Source organism: Pezoporus occidentalis, unplaced genomic scaffold (assembly GCF_034315485.1).
Source record: "Pezoporus occidentalis ecotype Australia unplaced genomic scaffold, CSIRO_AGI_Poc_V1 ctg23, whole genome shotgun sequence".
Taxonomy (NCBI): domain Eukaryota; kingdom Metazoa; phylum Chordata; class Aves; order Psittaciformes; family Psittacidae; genus Pezoporus; species Pezoporus occidentalis.
The window spans coordinates 219,846-239,117 of NW_026914180.1; the positions used below are offsets into that span (position 1 = coordinate 219,846).

At 40.2% G+C, this 19,272-nt stretch overlaps 1 long non-coding RNA gene across 1 annotated transcript; it reads right to left on the bottom strand.

The window, feature by feature from the left end:
* Nucleotides 1–564: 564 nt before the first annotated feature.
* LOC134165131 (uncharacterized) lies at nucleotides 565–12,795 on the bottom strand. Its single transcript, XR_009965381.1, has 3 exons — nucleotides 12,696–12,795; nucleotides 9,645–9,719; nucleotides 565–682 (listed from the first exon to the last, which is right to left on the bottom strand). It is a non-coding gene; the product is annotated as an uncharacterized LOC134165131 (long non-coding RNA).
* Between the last annotated feature and the right edge of the window lie 6,477 nt (nucleotides 12,796–19,272).

A 19,272-nucleotide genomic window follows, 5' to 3' on the forward strand; every position in this document is an offset into this window, starting at 1 on the left:
TGTCAAGCATTCCAAGAGCTTCAGCTGGAATGCAGGGGAAAGTGCAATGCATTAGTCTTAAATAAGCTCAGGTGTCCTTCATATGTTTGCAAATATTTCTGAACCATAACTAAACTGCAGTAAATTTCAACTATTCAGCAAGGCCTCAGAGTAACATACATTTAAGTAAGGCACATTTTCACATGGGCTGCAAGTTTGGTGGGATATCAAGTATCTCTGGGTGATGCTATGTGAATACACAGTGTTGAAACATTCATTCTTCAGCTCCTTTCTCCACACATTAAGTGTGATTGTCACCTTAGGAAAACTTTTAATAATTCAATTAAACTATTCAAGAGATAAAAATCTGAAGTGACCATCAAGTTAATCCATTTTCCTAAACAATCTTTAACCAGGGATCATTACCAAAAGATAATAATCAGAAAATATCATCTAGAGACTTCAGTTCTTCACCTACTGTCTACTTCATAATAAAATTTTTGATTCTGCTTTATCCCTGTCATAGTGGTATTTACATAAAGCATTTATTTCTTTTACACATTTGAATTGCTTAGCTCACCTTTTTTGCCATTGCCAAATGAAAACCTTAGAAAGACATGGGACACAATATCAGAGGACAGGACTGTAGAACAGTCAGACTGTAGGTTTCTCTGGATAATGCTTCAACTTAGCTTGGATTCTGCTATTCAGAAAAAAACCCAAAACTTGACAACTTGATGAAAGTGATATTATTTGCAGTCACTTGTCAAACAACAACATGAATAATAGCTGTGTCCTGAAATGTTAAAATATTCTATTCCTAAAAAGCATGACTTAACATCAGTTTAAGACAAATTTATGCAATTATATAGCATGATGCCAGGAACTGTGTATACAGTTACAAGGAGCCTTTCAAGTCTTCCCTGAAGATATCTGTTGTCATCTCATTTTCCAATTCTTCAACATCATCTTTGCTGCGTTAGGGAAGGACACACTTCAAAGCGCTTTGTTTGTTCATGTACAAGGCAAGGAGATAAAGAGTGAAAAGGAAGGAGCATTATTTTCAACAAATGTGAAGTCTTTAGGGCTGTTGGCTAAGTTTTTAATTTGTGACGAAGGGGGTTTGGTGTAAAAGGCTCAGAGTCAAGTGTCTGATGTTGGCCAAGACTATTTTCATCCCTTATGATATATATGTGAAAGACATGAATCCACAGCTACCTGAAGCATACAACCACAACTCCATCAGTTTGTGGAAGAAACACCAGTGTGAATTTTCCAGAAATAAACAGATTCTGCTCATATACAAGAAAAATACCCCGGTGCTGAAGGAGATAGGTATTGACACATGCCACTATCCTATTGCTTGTTACTTTAGAGAGGAGAGTGACCTCCACCTTGATACAACCTCCTTTCAGGTAGTTGTAGGGAGCAATAAGGACTGCCCTCAGCCTCCTTTCATCCAGACTACACTACCCCAGTTTCCTCAACTGCTTCTCATAAGACTTGTGCTCTAAACCATTTGTCAGCTTCACTGCCCTTCTCTGGACATGCTCCAGCAATTCAATGTCTTTCTTGCAGCAAGGTGCCCAAAAGCAAACATGGTACTCAAGGCGTGGTCTCACCAGTGCTGAATATGGGGCTCAGCAACAGCTCTGAAAGTTTAAGCCCCTGGCTCAACTGACAACCTAAATAAGGTTGTTGAGATGACTAACTGGAGATTAGTGATATTCAAGTATGCTGTTTTCCCCTATGTTTTTCTTGCCTCATAAATCTGAGAGACTATTCAGTTGCACTGAGGAAACTGCAGCATGGACATATATAACTCATTGGAGTTCTGCTGAGATTCTCCATATCCACTTTCTGTCTGTAAACCTTCCTGCATGCCTCACAAAGACCAGAATCTACCCTGGCATCTAATTCCTCAGAAAGCTTCTATCAGTAGAACTCCTTCCCATTTTTTTTTCCTTGCAGTTTCTCAGCATCCCTGGAGGCAAAGATAGAGCTGGCTGCTAAAGAAACCAAACTAAAGTGACAAGATAGAAGCAAGAAAATACCACAGAAACCACTGACAATTATACTAATAAAAATAAAATTTTGGAAAGCCATGAGGAAGACTGTTAGCTTGTAAGCCTCATGTTAAAGAGCCAGCATAACAGCAAACAACATCAGCCGCAGAATGGGTGGACTGATCACTCAAGTTAAGGGCTAGACTGTAATTTTTCCAAGTTCTCATACATTAACTTTTGTCCCCCCCTGTAATTAATCGTTAACTTATTTTACTTTTCTTCAACTAAACAATAATCAGTGCTTGGCTTGCTGTATAGCTGAGGGACACATGTACATGTCCTTTATCCCAACTCTTCTGCAATAAACATGAATGCTGCTAACTCTTCTTTCACAGTATGTTGAGCAACTAACTGGACGGCTAGTGAATTTATAGTGAAATATTTAGAGAGTGATTTTCTTGGTCAGTATTCTTCATCTACCCTAAGGTGAGAAAAATCATACCCTAGAAATCATTGATGATGCTGATAAGTCTTTCACAGACTGTTAAAGAATCCATAAAGAATATATATCAGTATCTTCATGTCCTGGGTTCAGCAGTAGCAGTCATGTTTCTCCTTCGAGGTAGCCGGTGCAGTGCTGTGGTTTGACTTCCAGCCTGGGAACAGTGTTGGTGAAGCCGATGTTTTTGGTTGTTGCTAAGTGATGTTTACCCTGACCAAGGACTTTGTGAGGCTCATGATCTGCCAGGGAGGAGGGGAAGCCGTGAGGAAGCAGAGACGGGGTGCCTGACCCAGGCTAGCCAGGGAGGTATTCCATACCACAGCACGTCATGCCCGGTGTGGGGGGTAACTGGGAGTTACCCGGAAGGACATGGGCTTCGGGGTGGGACTCGTTTCTTGGCCGGTGGTATTGTATTCTCTTCCCTTGTTGTTTTCTCTTATCATTGTTGTATTTGATAGTAGGGGTGGTGATTTGTGTTGTACATTGGTTGCTGGACTGTTCTTGTCTCAACCCGTAGGAGTTGCACTCTTTCGATCCTCCTCCCTGTTCCTCTGGGAGAGGGGAAGGGGAGAGCCCGGGGGGGGGGGCTCGATTGCTCTCAGCCTGGCACCACTCACTGGGAGTGAGTGAACAAGCTGTCTGGCTAGGGTTTAAACCATGACACTTCAACAGCCTGATAAGTTGGCACAGCAACATGACTATGTGAAAGCCGCAGTGCCTTTGGAAGTATACAGTTTGCAGTTGTTGATTTTTAGTACTTTTTATTTTTGTCAAGTTTAAAATGTTATTTGTTAATTTATATTAAAATTAATAATTCTGCTGATTAATTTTTATCTTTCATCTAGAACAGCTCCTTGCCATGAATGAAGCAGCAGTCTACTGAGTACCACTACTAGAAGAAAAAGTTTGAGAGTATCTTTAAAGCTTGTAGATCTTATTCTATGTTCATACACAAAGGGGAATGAGTTTGGTCAAACCTACCGCCTTCGCCTACTACGATATTCCCTTGGTCTTGGTCTGCAGAAAGAGTAGATAAAACTATGTCTGCCTTTGGTCTGGGAAAAAAGGATGAATAAAAGACATGCATATCTCTACTAACTACCAAGTACAGTTTAAGCAAAAAGCTATTCCTCCACAGGTTGATCTTTTCCCATGTGCTTTACCTGAAGGATTCAGACATAATCAGCAAGGAAAAATCAGCATAGCTGATTTATTACTTTTTATTAAGTTGTTCACTGCAGACTTTTTTTTTATAGTCACTGGAAAATACAGCTACCTCTAAAGATTTGTTTCATTTCTCCAAAATTCCCTGTCTTAAACTGAGAAACTTCCTTCTCAAAAACCACAAAGCCCTATATTTGCTTCCCTGGCTCTAAACTGAGCTTAAAAGTTGGCATTTACCTTTTAATTTTATAAATTCAGGATAAATAGATTCTACCTTTCTATGTCCCATATTCAGGTCACTGAGCTCAAGAATTGTGACAACTACCAGACAACAATTAAGTGAAAGAAGAACGTAGTTAATGTTGCAACACAGCATTGAATTTTCAGTTGAAGTAATTGACTTTCCCCTGCCCAGCAGTGAGGCAGGAAGTCATTACTCAGTGCCTAGAAAGCCTTTGACTGATTCAGCCCAGCATCAACAGACACCTTGTAGAAACAGAAGTGTGACCAGCAACAGTGAAAAGGGCCAGGTTAGAAGGCTGAGTTCAAGATTTTGCCTTTCACAGCATTTCAGATGAGTATGGCTCGCCTCCCTGCTGTTTTGACTCAGCAAACTGGTGGTAATGTCTCAACATAAAAACAGAAATGGTGGCGATGTCACCAGACACCTGAAGCTGCCCGCATCATTGACTGGTAATAAGTCCAGCCTACTGCCCTTTGGGAGAAGCTGGGGACAGATCCATTCATCAGATGTCTGCAACAGTAATTCTGCTTTAAGTAAAACATCACCTCAAGAGTGTACTTATTGCAGGCATATCTCCACTCTGGGACAGCCTTTAAGAGGATTTTTCACAGAAATCTCTGCCCCAGTCTTAGTCTTATCCACCTCATCTGGAAAAAAAAAAAAAAAAAAAAGAAGGGATCTAAACCCCACTGCAAGTCACTGTGCCAGTAAGGAAAAAGAAGGTTCTAGAAGATCTTAACAGTTTTGGACTTACATACTAACTGCAAGTATGTGCAGATTTGGTTATTTCTTGCCTTGTCACACAGCAGCGAAATGAATGGAGAGTCAAAGAAAGGAGACTGGATCCGACTCCTTTGCTAGTTGTTCAAGCACAGACATGAACACTAGAAATAATATTAATTATTGTCTCTCCCAGTTGTGGAAGCAAAGGTTAGATATAAGAAGAAATAATGCTCATTTAGTGCATATGGCAGAGATTCTAAAACTTGTCAAGGAAGACAGACACAGAGACTAGCAATGCAGCACCATCATGGTTCAGAAAACAAAAAAGTTAACTTTCAAAATCAATAGTCTGAATTCCTAGAGGTAAAACCTGTAATTTTCAGGCCTTGGTCCTGAAATTACATTCTCACAGCTAAAAGCAGAACCATTCTCTTCCTATTTCTTTTGGAGGATGTAGCATGCAAGGCATTTTGATCTAGTACTTCTGTATAAATCCATTTACCTTCTTTCTGAGCACAATGACTAGTGTTGAAACAGTCAGAAGAAGGAAAAAAAAAAGAAAAAAAGAAGTGCTTTTACATTTTCATCAGCTACGCTGATAGGGGAAAATTCTTTAATTACTGCTGCTCCATGAGATTCTTTTCATATTAGTAGAGATTATCTTTAAATGAAGATTCACATGAAAAATGTAAGGAAATATATAAATATATAGTAGCAAAAGGCCAATAACTTAAAACCTGCATTTTGGGGTAGGGATTCTTGTTTTTTGTACAAACCTCTTGTTTGGCAAGGAAACTGTGCTTCAGGAGGAATAGCTACCTCCGTCTTACAGTAAGTTAAACTGTCTCAAGGTCAGTTAAAACATTCAATTGCAGTCTACAGGGCCTTAATCTTTTTTTTTTTTTTCTCTCTACTGTTTCCATGTTTGCTGATTTTCCAGTTGGCAGCTGCAGACTATAAATAGCTGGAGAGATGATTAGTCTGAACGATGAGACTAAATGATTCACAAATGAAATAATTACACTGCATCTGTGCAGAGCTCTGCAACCCAACTCAAACTCGCTGGGCACAGAAGGGGAAGAACCAAAGATAACACCAAGACCTGGTATACATCACTGTTCTTAGCATGCTAAAGAAGTCATACATACTCCATGATGGCTGTTTTTAAGTATCTGATCCAAAGCTCATTGTCTTCTAAAAAACTCCAGACATTGTTCTGCATTCTCCTACTACCATGTCTTTTTCATGTGTGTTTGTGCTAATTCAGCTGCAGGCAGCAGCAACACAATTTGGTTTCATTAAGTGAAAAATCCAATCTCTTCATGCACTATTCATACAGTGTTCTCTTTCAAATAATATTATTGTTGGCCTTTCTTTAATAGCCAAGTCAGAAAAAAATTGATTTTGCACACTGACTTGTTGTATTGATTTCTTTCTAGTGGTTCATAAAACATGTTCCTTTCACTGGTTTTCAGGATTACTTCAGTGCAGGAAGCAATACCCTATTGCGAAGCCTTCTCACCGTAGAATGCCTCTACTTGGTATTGTCTTTTCAACATCTTTTGTCTTAGCTTCCTGAAATTCCACAACAAGTTTTAATTTTGACTGCACAACTATCGAGATCTCAGGGGGGAGGGAGGGAGAAAAAAGATATTATTTTATGAGATTGCTTTGTTTGAAAGGCTAGTAAGTGCCAAGTGTGCATTGAAGTGTATTTATTTGTCTGCCTTATAAATAAAGACAGAGAAGCTCTGGCGTTGTGAGATGAGGTGATCAAACTCAATCATTCAGGATTGGCATCAGAGTTTATTAGAATTCTTATATGCACTATTAAATTCCACTACCGCTCCATGTGGCCTTTACCTCAGTGAGTTTTCAGAGGCTCCTAGCACATCTAAATTCAAGATGAAAATTACAACTTAGCCACAACAGAAGCGTGAATTTGCAACATGTGAAAACTTTTATCTCTCTGTTGCTTTCCTTCTCCCACCTATCACCATTACTACAAACAAACAGTGTATCTACAACAGGAAAAGTACCTGTGTATATCAGGTTTCTGGACAGATGCTGACGCAGCTCTCCACTTTTAAAATATGTGCCAGAAGAATAAAAAAGACAATGGCAAACTCCCATAGCATTATTTGCCATCTTCTCATTCTTCAAGACTGTTGGGGAACAGAGGGACACCTGAGGAAAAGTGGCAATGAGAATAGATTGTGTAGCAGGTGGCAAACTATTTGGATGAGACAAAAAGGCCTTGCACCAATCTTTTGTAATAAAAAGACATCACTCAGAATAGTCTCAACACTATATGACAGCTGAAATTATGAAAAGAAGCCATCCTAAATATTTTAAGCAGATTTGAGAAAATACCTCTGCATCATGACTGCTGGCTAATGTTCAGTTCAACATCTGTTTTTTTCCTTTCTGAATGTGCCCAAGATAGTAGATCTGATCCACTGAAAGGATTAGTGAGACAGTCTGTGTGGATCATATTCTCAAATAGGAGCCAAGAAACCCCAACAAACTACACAAACAACTGAATTTGCTAAGTCTGTATTGAGCTACTTAGAAATCTCACTATAAAGAGGAACAAAATGCTCAAGAATCCTGGCTGTGGTCACTTGCTGAGCGTTGCCCCCTTTATAGTGTCACTACCATGAATTACTTTTCAGGGCAATCTAGGTACTGCTGAAAATATTACTCAACACAGGTAGAATTGCAGAGCTGCAGAATTGTCAGGTGTGGTTATAGAGCTGGAAGAAATTATCACCCACAGCATTACTTTTCACTTGGAGTCTATCTGGGCTTGCCAGACAGACCTGACCTCATACAAATATGGGGAAAATACAAACATGGCAGCCATGGATAGGAAAAATCTCAAACAGCATGCTGCTGTGGTACGACACTGAGGCCGCTACAGACTAGGAAAAAACAAAACCAACCAACCAAAACTAAAAGCAGTAGAATGGAGTAAAAAGTTCAAAAGCAGACAAGTGACTGCCTGCTGGTGCAAAGTGTTAACTGACAAAAGGAAGCAGTGTTAAGTAACAATACGTATTAAAAATTAAGACTGAGATCAGTGAAACTTTATGCAATGCACAGAACAATATATATTTGAAAGAAATTGGTGCAAAATTGAAACAGATCTAAGAAATTACTATGGAGAAAGTGATGCAGCTAACCAATTAGAAGAAAAAGGAGCAAAGGAAATTGGATCTGATAAAGCTTGTCTGGGTGTGCAAGACATGAACTAATAACACCAAAACATGACACAAGGGCACACTGAGGAATAGGTGAATGAATAATGACTTGGTTGGGTGGAAAGGCAGCCTGATACAATGCTGTTAAAGCTAGAACCTCTCATGTATGTCTCTAAAACAGGTATTACCTAAAAAGGCAGCAGATAGTAGACCCCAGCTCAGTACCATAAATCAGTTGTCACATATGCCAGGAAAAAAAGAGTAAGTGATGCACTACTGCTCACGTATTCTGCTTATATAGCCTCACACATCTTCTTGTAGCCATCAAGTCAGGGAAGCTGTTGAACATGTTGGCAGACATTTCAACAAAATTGGGGATTACTGAACACCATTTAAATATCACAGCCAGAGCAAATAAAATGGGACCAAGTGGGGATCACCTTTAGCAGGCAGGTGGGACAGCCCTCACTTCTCTGTAATGAATACACCACCAAAGACACCTGAGAAAGATGATGTCTCGTTCTCACAGCACCAGGAAGTACAGCACCTGATTTTAGACCAAAGATTGCATCAAGATGTGTCTTCCTTTGAGTCAAAGTTGTTTCTATCTTCATTTACACAGGAAAGGTTAGTGCTTCCAGCAAAGAGTCATTTGGAGATCCTCCAGTCCAAAGTATCATGTGAGCCTTGATTTGGGATGGTATAGAATAAATCCAAGGCAGAGGAACAAAACGTCTAGAATATAGAACAGAGTTTGTAAAAAAGAACACAAGAAAACTGAAATAAAATAATAGGTTTTTATGTTTCTAAAGCCCTCTGCTTGCTACCAACAGAGTACATGGCACAAGAGACAAAGGACAGAATAAATTCTTGCAACTAAATGTAGTGCCTCATTGTTGAGATAAAATCATGGTTTTGTTAGAAAATGTGCAAGTCTTTCAATGGTAATGTAATACATACTAATAGCTTAATAGAACTCTAAAAAATTGAGAAAAAAATTGTTAATTTGTCAATGAGATACCTATCTTGTTTGTCCATGCACTGGGTCAACACCAAAATAGTATTTACTTACACATGCATCTTTTGAATAATTCATCATTAATTAAAGCCTAATCCACAGTTTCCCAAAATACATGCATACTAAATCACAGTGGAATTCTCTCCTGACAAATAGCTGACATACAAAACCAACACATAAACTTAATCCTTAATTTACTCTCTGAGACTACATTACATATTTACAGAAAATTCCCACATAAATGGCCACGTTATGCCACATATCAAGTCATTGGCAGCATCATTCTCAGCTTAAGATTCAACACTGACAGCAGTAACTATAAGAAGTAAAGAACATCCAAGAACTACATTAAGAAAGAAGACACAAACCTTGTGAGAAATTTCTTGAGCTAAATTGGAAATAAACATATGTTAATAATTCACTGTGCATTCATAAGCCACTTTCAAGAATTGGGTGAAAAATGTTGAACAAATATCAGCAAAATTCAGCAGCCCACATTTTATCTTGATTGAAAAGAAATACATTCAGCACTAAATGTCAATGTGAAGTTTTGCCTATTGCAGTGCCTACGACAAGCTCATGCAAACATTCATGCTAATGGTTCTTGACTAGCAAGTAGGGCTTTTAAGCTCACTAAATGATTCTGCAGCCTAGGTTTTCAATGGAGGAAAAAAAAAAAGAAGAAGAAAAAAGGTATTTTGCTAAAGTCTGAAGCTTAGAATGAATAGCAACCTCTGGGGACATTCATCTATTGAAAAACATAGCATTATTTCAGTCTTGAAAGCAGCTCAAGTCATTTTCATACCTTCTTCCATTAGAGCACACAATACCAACAGGCAGTGTTCTGACTAAAGTTTTCATGGATAACCATTTTCACTTCCTGAAAAAAAAAATGTGCCAGACGTATTCTAACTCCCATTCAACTCATGAGTGTGCAGACTGGAGCACCACAGTACACAAACTTGGGGATTATGAAGTCCATCACCTGTGCAAGATGTCAGTGTGTAATACCAAGTAAATGTACCTTCTCTGCCTGCAGGCTCTTTCTGTGGGACTTCAGATCCATTATTTAAAGTGAGATACATGTTGCACAAAACACACAATGCTAATAGAAATTACAGGATTTATGGCATGTTCAAAGAACTGCAGGATAGTTGAGGTTTTCAGGGTCCCTTGATAAATCCAGCCACTCTGCTCAAGCAGGTTTACAGCAGGTGACCCAGGACTGCATTCGGTAAGGTTTTTAGTATCTCCAAGGATGGGGACTCCACAACTTCTCTGGACAACCTGTTACGGTCTTAGACTGCCCTTACAGTAAGAAAGTTTTTCTTATGTTTAAAAGATATTTCCAGTATTTCTGTTTGTGCCCACTGCATCTTTTCATGTTGCTGGACACCACCGAGAAGAGCCTGCTCAGCCCTCTTTCTTTCCTCCTGTCAAAAGTGAGTACACATGCAAACTCATAGTCAATTTCAGAACAAATATTAAAATATATCACACCAATATTTCTGCTTTAAGGGGTTGATTAAGTACAAAGGTCTGCAAACAACACTGCCAGCATGAGAATTCAAACTCATGTAATAATATATCTATATCACATACAAACAACATAAATGGTAACAAGCCCTGGATTTTTTGTAGCCTCTCACCATGGGTTTGTTGGTTGGTTTGTTTTTTTTTATTTTGCTAACAAACAGGATGAATGGCAAGGTATAACAGAAACACACAGAAGCTTTAGGGCTTAATTGGCTTCCGCATTCGGGTCAGTAAATGTTCTTCCTATAAAGCCAGTGAGGGATTTTTGCAACCTATTCGTGTTTCTCACCATCACAATAGCAGCTAAAAAGATGGCCACCATGGCTACCATCATTGGATCAGCAAACTTCTTTTCACAGCTGTAAATATTTGTGGTGGAGCCAATTAGAGGCAGCACACTTTTCTCAGCATTGCCTAGGAAACATCAACACCTCCTCCAAAGAATCCCTCACCTCTCCTTATCCTGCTGGCATTTATTGAGCAATGGTGTCAGCTCTGGTGGCTAATGTTGCCTCCTACACACATGGCATTAGAAGCTCTGTTTGCAGTAGGTGATAGGCCAACTAACAACAAGCAAACCTGCTTCTGGAGACATTAAGAACCTGGATTCTTATTCTTCATCTCTTTCATGGGCCTATAAACTAGCAGGGAGGCAGCTGTGAAACGTCCCAGGCAGTGAGCTTCATTTTAAGCCAACTGAAAGATTTCAATGCTTTTATATTGTCACTTGTATGCAAAATCTCTTTTCTGAGCCAATACTTTTCAAGGGCAATTGGGGACTGATGCATCTGCTCACAGAGTATTTCCATAACCAAACCAGCCACATGTATAGAAGTCAGATTAAATACTGGTTCCTTTCAGTCAGTGTAAAAGTGAATATAAACTCAAACCTGGGAAACATTCAGAGAACAACCTTACATGTTTTTGTGTAAGGTACCCCAGAACAGAAGGCACCTATATGCAACGTACCTCATCTATAGATTTTTCAATATACAAGGGTCTATGTATCCTGTGAGTTTTATACAGTCTTTACCATGTGTAAACATCCCCAATTTGCACTTGTGAAGCACTTCACTGTTGTTCAGGACAAATCTAGTTCATATTAAGAAAAGGTAAAGGCATAATTTAAAAAAACCATCATTCATACAAGCTGCTGTCGGATCAGAGAAACAGGGCTGCAGTTCCACAGAGGAACCACATTATGCTGGGTGCATTACAAGAATTTGTGAACCAGTTTGATGCTAGGGCCAGCAAGAACTGCAGAGCCTGGAGAGGGATTGCAGGTCAGCAGGAGAGCACCTGAACAGCAGCACAAAGGAATTCCTGCTACTCCAGCCAGCAAATAGGCTTCATAGGGGCCAAACTTAAATGCCTCTATGAAAATACACACAGCATGGGAAAAAACAAATAGAATTTGAAATGTGCACATGCCTGCAAGTTGCAGGTAGATTGGGAGGAATGCAGGGAAATTGTCCAAACAGCCAGGGATCAGGTCAGGAAAACTAAAGCCATGACAGAATTAAAGACGGCCAGGGGCTTCAGGGCCAACAAGAAAAGCTTCTATAGGTACATCAGTAATAAAAGGAAGACTGGGGAAAATGTAGGTCCTCTGTGGAAGGAAATGGGAGACCTGGCTACTCAGAATATGAAGCTGCTCAGCAGACACTGAGCAGGTAACTCACATACATCATGAAAGAAAGTGAAAGGAAAAATTGAGGTTAAACCCTCAACTTATTAAAGGAGCCCTAAGCCTCTTCATACTTTAGAGTGAAGAGAGACAAATGGATGGAAATTATCAAATGGCCTATTTCTTCTGCAAAATTTTTGGAAGCTGGCTAGTGTCTCTTCCTGGCCTTTTCTCCTGATGCACTGTAAAACTTCAGTTTCCCAGCTAGCAACAACCACAACAGCAGCAGAAATGCTAAGCCAGGAATGTCAGAGAGTGAAGGAGCAGGAGTCACTGACACCCTGCTAACATACACGAGTGTATCTAGTTTCACAGAGAAGTGATGTACTTCTTTACCACTACCCTGTATCTGCCCTGACTTGTTTACCATGAGCCTGTATCTGCCCTAATACATACATGTTCCATCCCACACTTCGGGTGTTGGGGACATGATCTTTTACCATACTCTGCGTGGTTCAAGAGAGAAGACACATGCTCTCCAGAGGTTGGAAAAAGAAACCACAATTAAATTTATTGTAAACTTCCCTAAAACTGTGCCAGGAGGAACAAAAATCTTGGCAGGTTCTTATTCTTATAAAAAGCACAAACTAGAAAAAGAGAAGGGTAAGAAAGAAGGAAAACAAACGAGCTCACCACACCATGGATCCAGTGATGCCTTCTTGGTCAGCAAATAGAAAACCTTTCAGTTGTAGTCCTTGTGATGCCTACAACCAGCAAATTCACTGAAACCCAGTATAAAGAAATCCACCACACAGCTACTGGACGGCTGTCTTTTTATAGGGTCAAGGTCTCCTGGACCCCTCCCACAGGTAAGACTCATCCACAGGGGTATCAGGTAAACCCCAGCCCCAGTTCAGGTTGTGCCCTGGCAGGCACAGCTGTATTTGTGGTGCTGTCTCAGGGCAGTTTGTTGCCTGGGCAATTAATCTTCACGGCCTAGGGGCAGACAATCCAGGAAAGCATCCCCCACTTCAGTGGAGCAGGATCACTGCTCTGACTTTGGCCTTTTGCCCAAGTGACAGCTAGCTACCTTTCTATTCCTTCTATCTTTTGAGTTATTTTGAGACAAATGCAAAAAGGGCTCTTAACCATCACAACCATCAGTTAAGACAACATTATTGCTCAGGCATTCCAGGATGGAAACATAGAATCATAGAATGGTTTGGATTGGAAGGGACCTTAAGGATCATCTAGTTCCAGCCCCCCTGCCATGGGCAGGTACACCCTCCACTACACGAGGCTGCTCATCAAAGACATCAACTCACCTTCACTATGAGGGTGGTGAGATACTGGAACAAGTTGCCAGGAGAAGTTATGGCTTATAGGGTTATGACCCATTTAAGAACCACCATAAGCTTTTCTCAGTCTATCCAGGCACCAGTAACTTAAGAAAAAGAAAGGGAACAAATTGGATGGTTTATTTCCATAACCAAGAGAACTACATGTATAGAAGTCATAGATAAAGCACTAGTTCTTTTGCAGAGACCATTGCAAAAGCTGGAAGAAGATTGCATTCCTTTCTACTGGTCCACCTAAATGCAGCCTCTGATAGGCCAGAGAGTCTGTGTCAATGATCTGAAAGTCCAGCATTCCAGAGTTGAATCTGCATGTAGGTGTGACAAAAGGTGAAAGAATTCTAAACATTCACTTAAATGTTTCTCTCGCACACATAGAATCATCAAAACTAAGAGACAAAACAAAGTATCGCTGTTCAGTGAGTACAGGATTATTTAATTTGCTTCTTTCAGAGGTAATTATTTTTCAATCAGGTATTCCACAGTTCCTATCATCCCATCTTCAACACCTCTAACTTACACAACAGAAAAGAACTATCAAGCTTTCACTGTGATGCTTTGTAGATTGAACTGGTAATACATGGATGTTGCAGCTTCTACATCATCCAATTTTGTCTTACTGTAGAAAAATACCTGTCTGTCCTTTACAAACTCAGACTTTTCACAGAATAAGAGCCCAGCCCGCTGATCACAGCAGGCTCCAGGTGGACCTGGGGAAAATGCTGTAATAGATATGAACTCAACTGTAACATGAGCAAACCACTGAGATGTTATCACTGCAGAACTGAAGCCACTGGGGATGTAAAGGTCTGACAAGCAGTGTAAAGATGGATGAAAGGAGAGAAAGAATAGATGAATTAAGAAAGAGCTTTAAGTTTGCATAGAACAAGTTTAAAATCTTGATATTATGTGAAGTACCAGATAGCTCCTACCACCTACAAGAGCTTTGGGCAAGCGCACAAGTCACACTAAGCCACTGCAAAATATCTCTGACTCTCTTTCTAGGTCATGTTCGGTATCAGCTCTCTGTGCCCAACCTCTCTTAAATGCCATTCAGCCAATTTTATTTCTATTGCATACAAAATGGGGTTTATTTCATATTTGAATCTGCTTAACAGTCATGCTTCTGTAATACTGCAAGTACTAATGCTTCCTATGTGTTCGTTTGGGTTTTTTTTTTGCTACTTTTTGGAGAAACAGGGCTGGATGTGGTGAGGGATAAAGGAAGGCCAGCATGAAGTAGGAATTACTCTGACAATTTTATTGCTAAGCACAGCACAGGGTATCTATGAATCTTGACTTTTCTTGGCAAGCACAGGTTGACAAGAGCAACACAGCTTGTGCCTTAAGCAAAACCCATCCCATTTCCATAGTGGTCCTTTTCACCTAGCCCAGGCCTGCATCTTCCTAAAGCTAGGTGCAATGTCAGGTGCCGCCAGTTCAGGAATCATGTGTTTTTCCAAGTGAACTCACTGTTACCTTTTACTTCATCTACAGAAACTACGTGTTTATATCCAGATCATAAACACCCCACTAAACTATGCTGTCACCAGCAATACATACTTCATTTTCTCCCTCCATCCTCCTCTTTCCTCCTCCTTTTGACCTTTTCACCTTGACCTAATGTCCTGGGTTCAGCAGTAGCAGTCATATTTCTCCTTCTTGGTAGCTGGGGCAGTGCAGTGTTTTGACTTTCAGCTTGGGAACAGAGCTGATAACAAGGATGTTTTGGTTTGGCCAAGGACTTTGTGAGCCTCATGCTCTGCCAGGGAGGAGGGGAAGCCAGGGGGAAGCAGAGACAGGACACCTGACCCAAACTGACCAAAGAGGTATTCCATACCACAGCACGTCATGCCCAGGATGTAACTGGGAGTTAGCCGGAAGGGCTGGGAGACTCCGGGGTTGGAGGAGGTATCGGTCGGAGCTTGGTCGGGCTGGGGGGCGAGTTATCGGTCGGCTGGTGGTGAGGTGTTGTATTCTCTTCCCTTGTTATTTCCTTTATCATTATTATAATTGGTGGTAGCAGTAGTGATTTGTGTTATCTTAGTTACTAAACTGTTCTCCTCCTTTTGACCTTTTCACCTTGACCTAACCAAGAATGAGCAGAACATTCCCATTTGTTGGTTACTTCCATGATGAACCTGCCATTTCTTCCTGCAAATCACACCCATGAATGCATTACAAGAGGAAAACCCAGTCCCTCTCAGATAATGACACCAACCATTCTAGGTATTTTATGTAAAATGAACCTCTTACTTGATTTCCTGTGCATTACTGAGAAGGATAGAAGAAAAGAGAGAGAAAGGTATGGTGCATACTGTAACAGCAATGCAGTCTGAAAACTTCATTCCCCACACCTGTGTGACTGACAGGTCTGTCATTAGACTGGGAGCTTGTGACACAACAAATTCCCCCCAAGTCCATTCTCATGTATTTCAAAACTAATGGCTCCATTTCCAAACTTGCCAGTTCCCGCATCTTCAGGAACCTCTCTGCTACATTTGGACCATTTACAGACTTCCATTTTCTTAAATGGCAGGAATACCATAGATGCTTTTACAAGCATTTTTCCCTCGTCATTTTGAAATCTGAGTTTCATTTTTCAAAGCCTTAGAAAAAATCTTAGCACTGAGTATATTATATGATTCACCTCATAAAAAGGGACAGACTAGTTCTTAACGGGCCCCCTCAAGCTTTCAAAATATTGAATACCAGGAGCAACCTTTGAATCTCTGCCTCAGAATTTGGCTAAAAAATTAATCTTAAGCTTTTGAGAAGTGGTTGATGTATTGAATCTTGAATGTACATTGGGTCTATTCTATGGAACCCAGAGGCAGCAGAACAGGGGCATCTCCACTCTCTTGAAGGGAAATGAACAGACTAGACAAACATTTTTGTAACAAACTGCTCCAGTTTGAACTATATTCATTTCTGGGTAAATAAGAACTGTAAGAGTAAACGCCATTCTAAACCATTCGAACAACTTGTGGATATGGGGTGCTTGATCTTATCCTCATTCAGCACAAGAAAGTACAAACTGAAAGCAATAGCACCGTTTCAAAGTTACTTTTCCATCTATTATCTCCCACAGGTACTTTCTGAAAAAACATATTTAAATAGTGGAATAATACGCACTCTTTCCACTGCACATGGTCACCCAATTCCTATTACCAAAGGCTTTATCTATCCATACCAATGTGGATATAATGTCATGGTTCCTGCAAAAAGGTGGTAAATACTGGTACAAAATTTATCTCCCAAATTCTCCCTCTCATCCAACAAATTTATTCTCCAAGGTACGTTTTTGTTCTCTCCTATAAGCCTTTCACAGAGCTGGAATATATAGATAAGTGCACAGTTCACTTACTTACAATTTAGGCACAATGCACTTATAAGTGCAACCTATTCTCCATGAATGAAGTAGTGGCTTCTCTGGACTCTCTGTAAAATTGTTTCAGAGGCCACTTATGAGAATGATGGGCCCCCTCTCTTCATGTCACTCTGGAGTTTCTGAAACCAAGTTATAAGCTGCTGTTCTTCTCTCAGTTTTGCTAGGAAAGTAGTTTGGTTTGTATACTGATTCACAGCCTTCAACCATGGGAGTTCACATCTCTGTGGATAAGAAATATCAGCTTCTTCATGGTGATAGAGCAGGTCCAAGAACTACTACACTTGCCTGGATCTATTCTTCTTAGCAAAGTAACCAGAAAAAGAAAAAAAAATATTTTTCTGAGATTCTATAGATGCATGAATACATACATTTATACATAGGGGAACATGGTTGCAGATCTATAAAAGGCATATCTCCTTCATGTAATCCTCTTCTTAATTTCTTAGAAAGCCTTGAGGACAACCTTGCAGACAGCCAGAAGTCATCTCCTGTAAAATTACACTGCAGATTTTCTTTCAGTACCAGCTCCATTTGAAACTTCCCAATGTGCTGTAATGGCTTTCATGGTTCATTGCTCAATCCAGTTGTACAGCACACTAAATCCAATATTAAAAACTTGCAGCACTTAGAAAATTTCACTTGTTCTCCCTGTCATGTCTGGTAGCTTTTTTAGATTACTAATTACTAATAATCCTAGGCAGTAGTATACACATCCTCACACACACAAAAATAGTGAAAACAGTATGTTTTTACTCTATGCTTAGTTTTCAGACTGTGTACCCTTCCTTTCCACTGTGAATTCAAGGCATTTGAAGTTTACTGACCCTGTTAGCACAATTCTGTTGGGAGGCACACTTTAAAACTGCAAATATCTAACTGCATGTATAGATCCAACAGCCCACTGGGGTTCAGAGAAACTGAATTGCCTTTGGGAAAAATTGAACCTTGTAGCTGCATATTGACAAAGTAAAAACCTTGCTGGTTAAGCTTAGCGCAGGCTCTATCATCCTTCTGTAACAGGGAAAGTTAGAGGCTGTCAGCTGGGAAATTGGAAGAAAAATATACTGGTGAGAAGCAGAGAAAGCTGAATGACAATTAAACAAGAGCTGAACAAGTGTAGTCCAGGATAAGAACAGTGAAAAATGACCATGAAGTCAACCGGAAAGAAAATGGAAAAAATTTAACCCGAGTTGTACAAAGGAGAAGTGGAATAAACATTGCAAAGGGGCTCGCTTAGACCCTGTAAAAAAAAAAAAAAAAAAAAGTGAACTCTTACACTGAGAACTGCATGGCAGTGGGGTTTGGACTTTCCAAAGGTGGTTCAATAGCAGACATCTGAGATGATTCTTGATGGATACAGACCTCTCAAAAGAGTAAGTGTTGCAGATGCTGCTGCCAGATTTTCCTCTGCATATGCTGAAGCTGCCAGCTCAATAAGAGGTTTGTAAGATGAAGCTTTCTCTTCTGTCCTCACTTCAGGGATGAAGGAAGACACTAAAATTCTTTGGGGCACAGAAATGGCCATTTTCAAAGTTACAACTAGCACAACCTCCCACCTTGCTCTTACGTACCCAGTTCTGCCTCATTCTTCCTCTCGCGTTGTATCCCACATACCTGCAGGCTTGCCCAAAACACACAGTCACAGGATATCACAGGAATAATCTGCTCTCCACCAAGACTGATCTGGAAGGATGACATTTATAATGTAATGGCTATAACATTGATCCACTGGTTCAATGAGCCAAAGAAAGAAACTGGAAGAAGAAAAAGATCATCTGTAAAAGCTGATTTCTGAAAGAAAAAAAGTCAAATTTAATCACTGTGGAACACCAAAATACTAATGTCAAGTGGAAAGTGCATGTTCAGAGACATCTTTGACTCCTAGGGCTGCATTTCTGCCTTTGAAGTACTTTTGGACTGATAATGAAACTGCTCTCAGCAGGAAAAAGGAAAAAAAAACCTCAGTTTCTTAAAGAAATTATAAAGCTTCCTACTATCAAGCTGGTAACCAGAGCCAGTGGCAAGCTGGATGTAAGGCAGAATGAAAATCTACTGTTTTCTTTGTGAGAGGCTCCTTGTTGACACATCAAAGGCAAGAGATGACACAGTTTCCTTCCCAAGATCATATACATCTCTCCAGCAATGTCCCCTCTTGTGAAAGCACATCAGTGCCTACATCCTGAAAAATATTGGAGAATGTGCTGGTTTTGGCTGAGATAAAGTTAATTTTCTCCATTGTATCTATGATGGGGCTATGCTCTGGATTTTTGTTGGAAGTAGTGTTGATAACACAGACATGTTTTCATTGCTGCTGAGCAGTGCTTACAGAATCAAGGCCTTTTCTGTCCCTCACCCCACTACACCAGTGAGTGAGCAGGCTGGGGATGCACAAGGAACTATGAGGGGACACAGCCTGGATAGCTGGCCCCACCCGACCCAAGGCATACCCCATACCATATGGTGTCATGTTCACAAATAGAACTAGGGGGAAGGTTAGCCAGAGGGCTGAAGGTTAGTTCAGGGA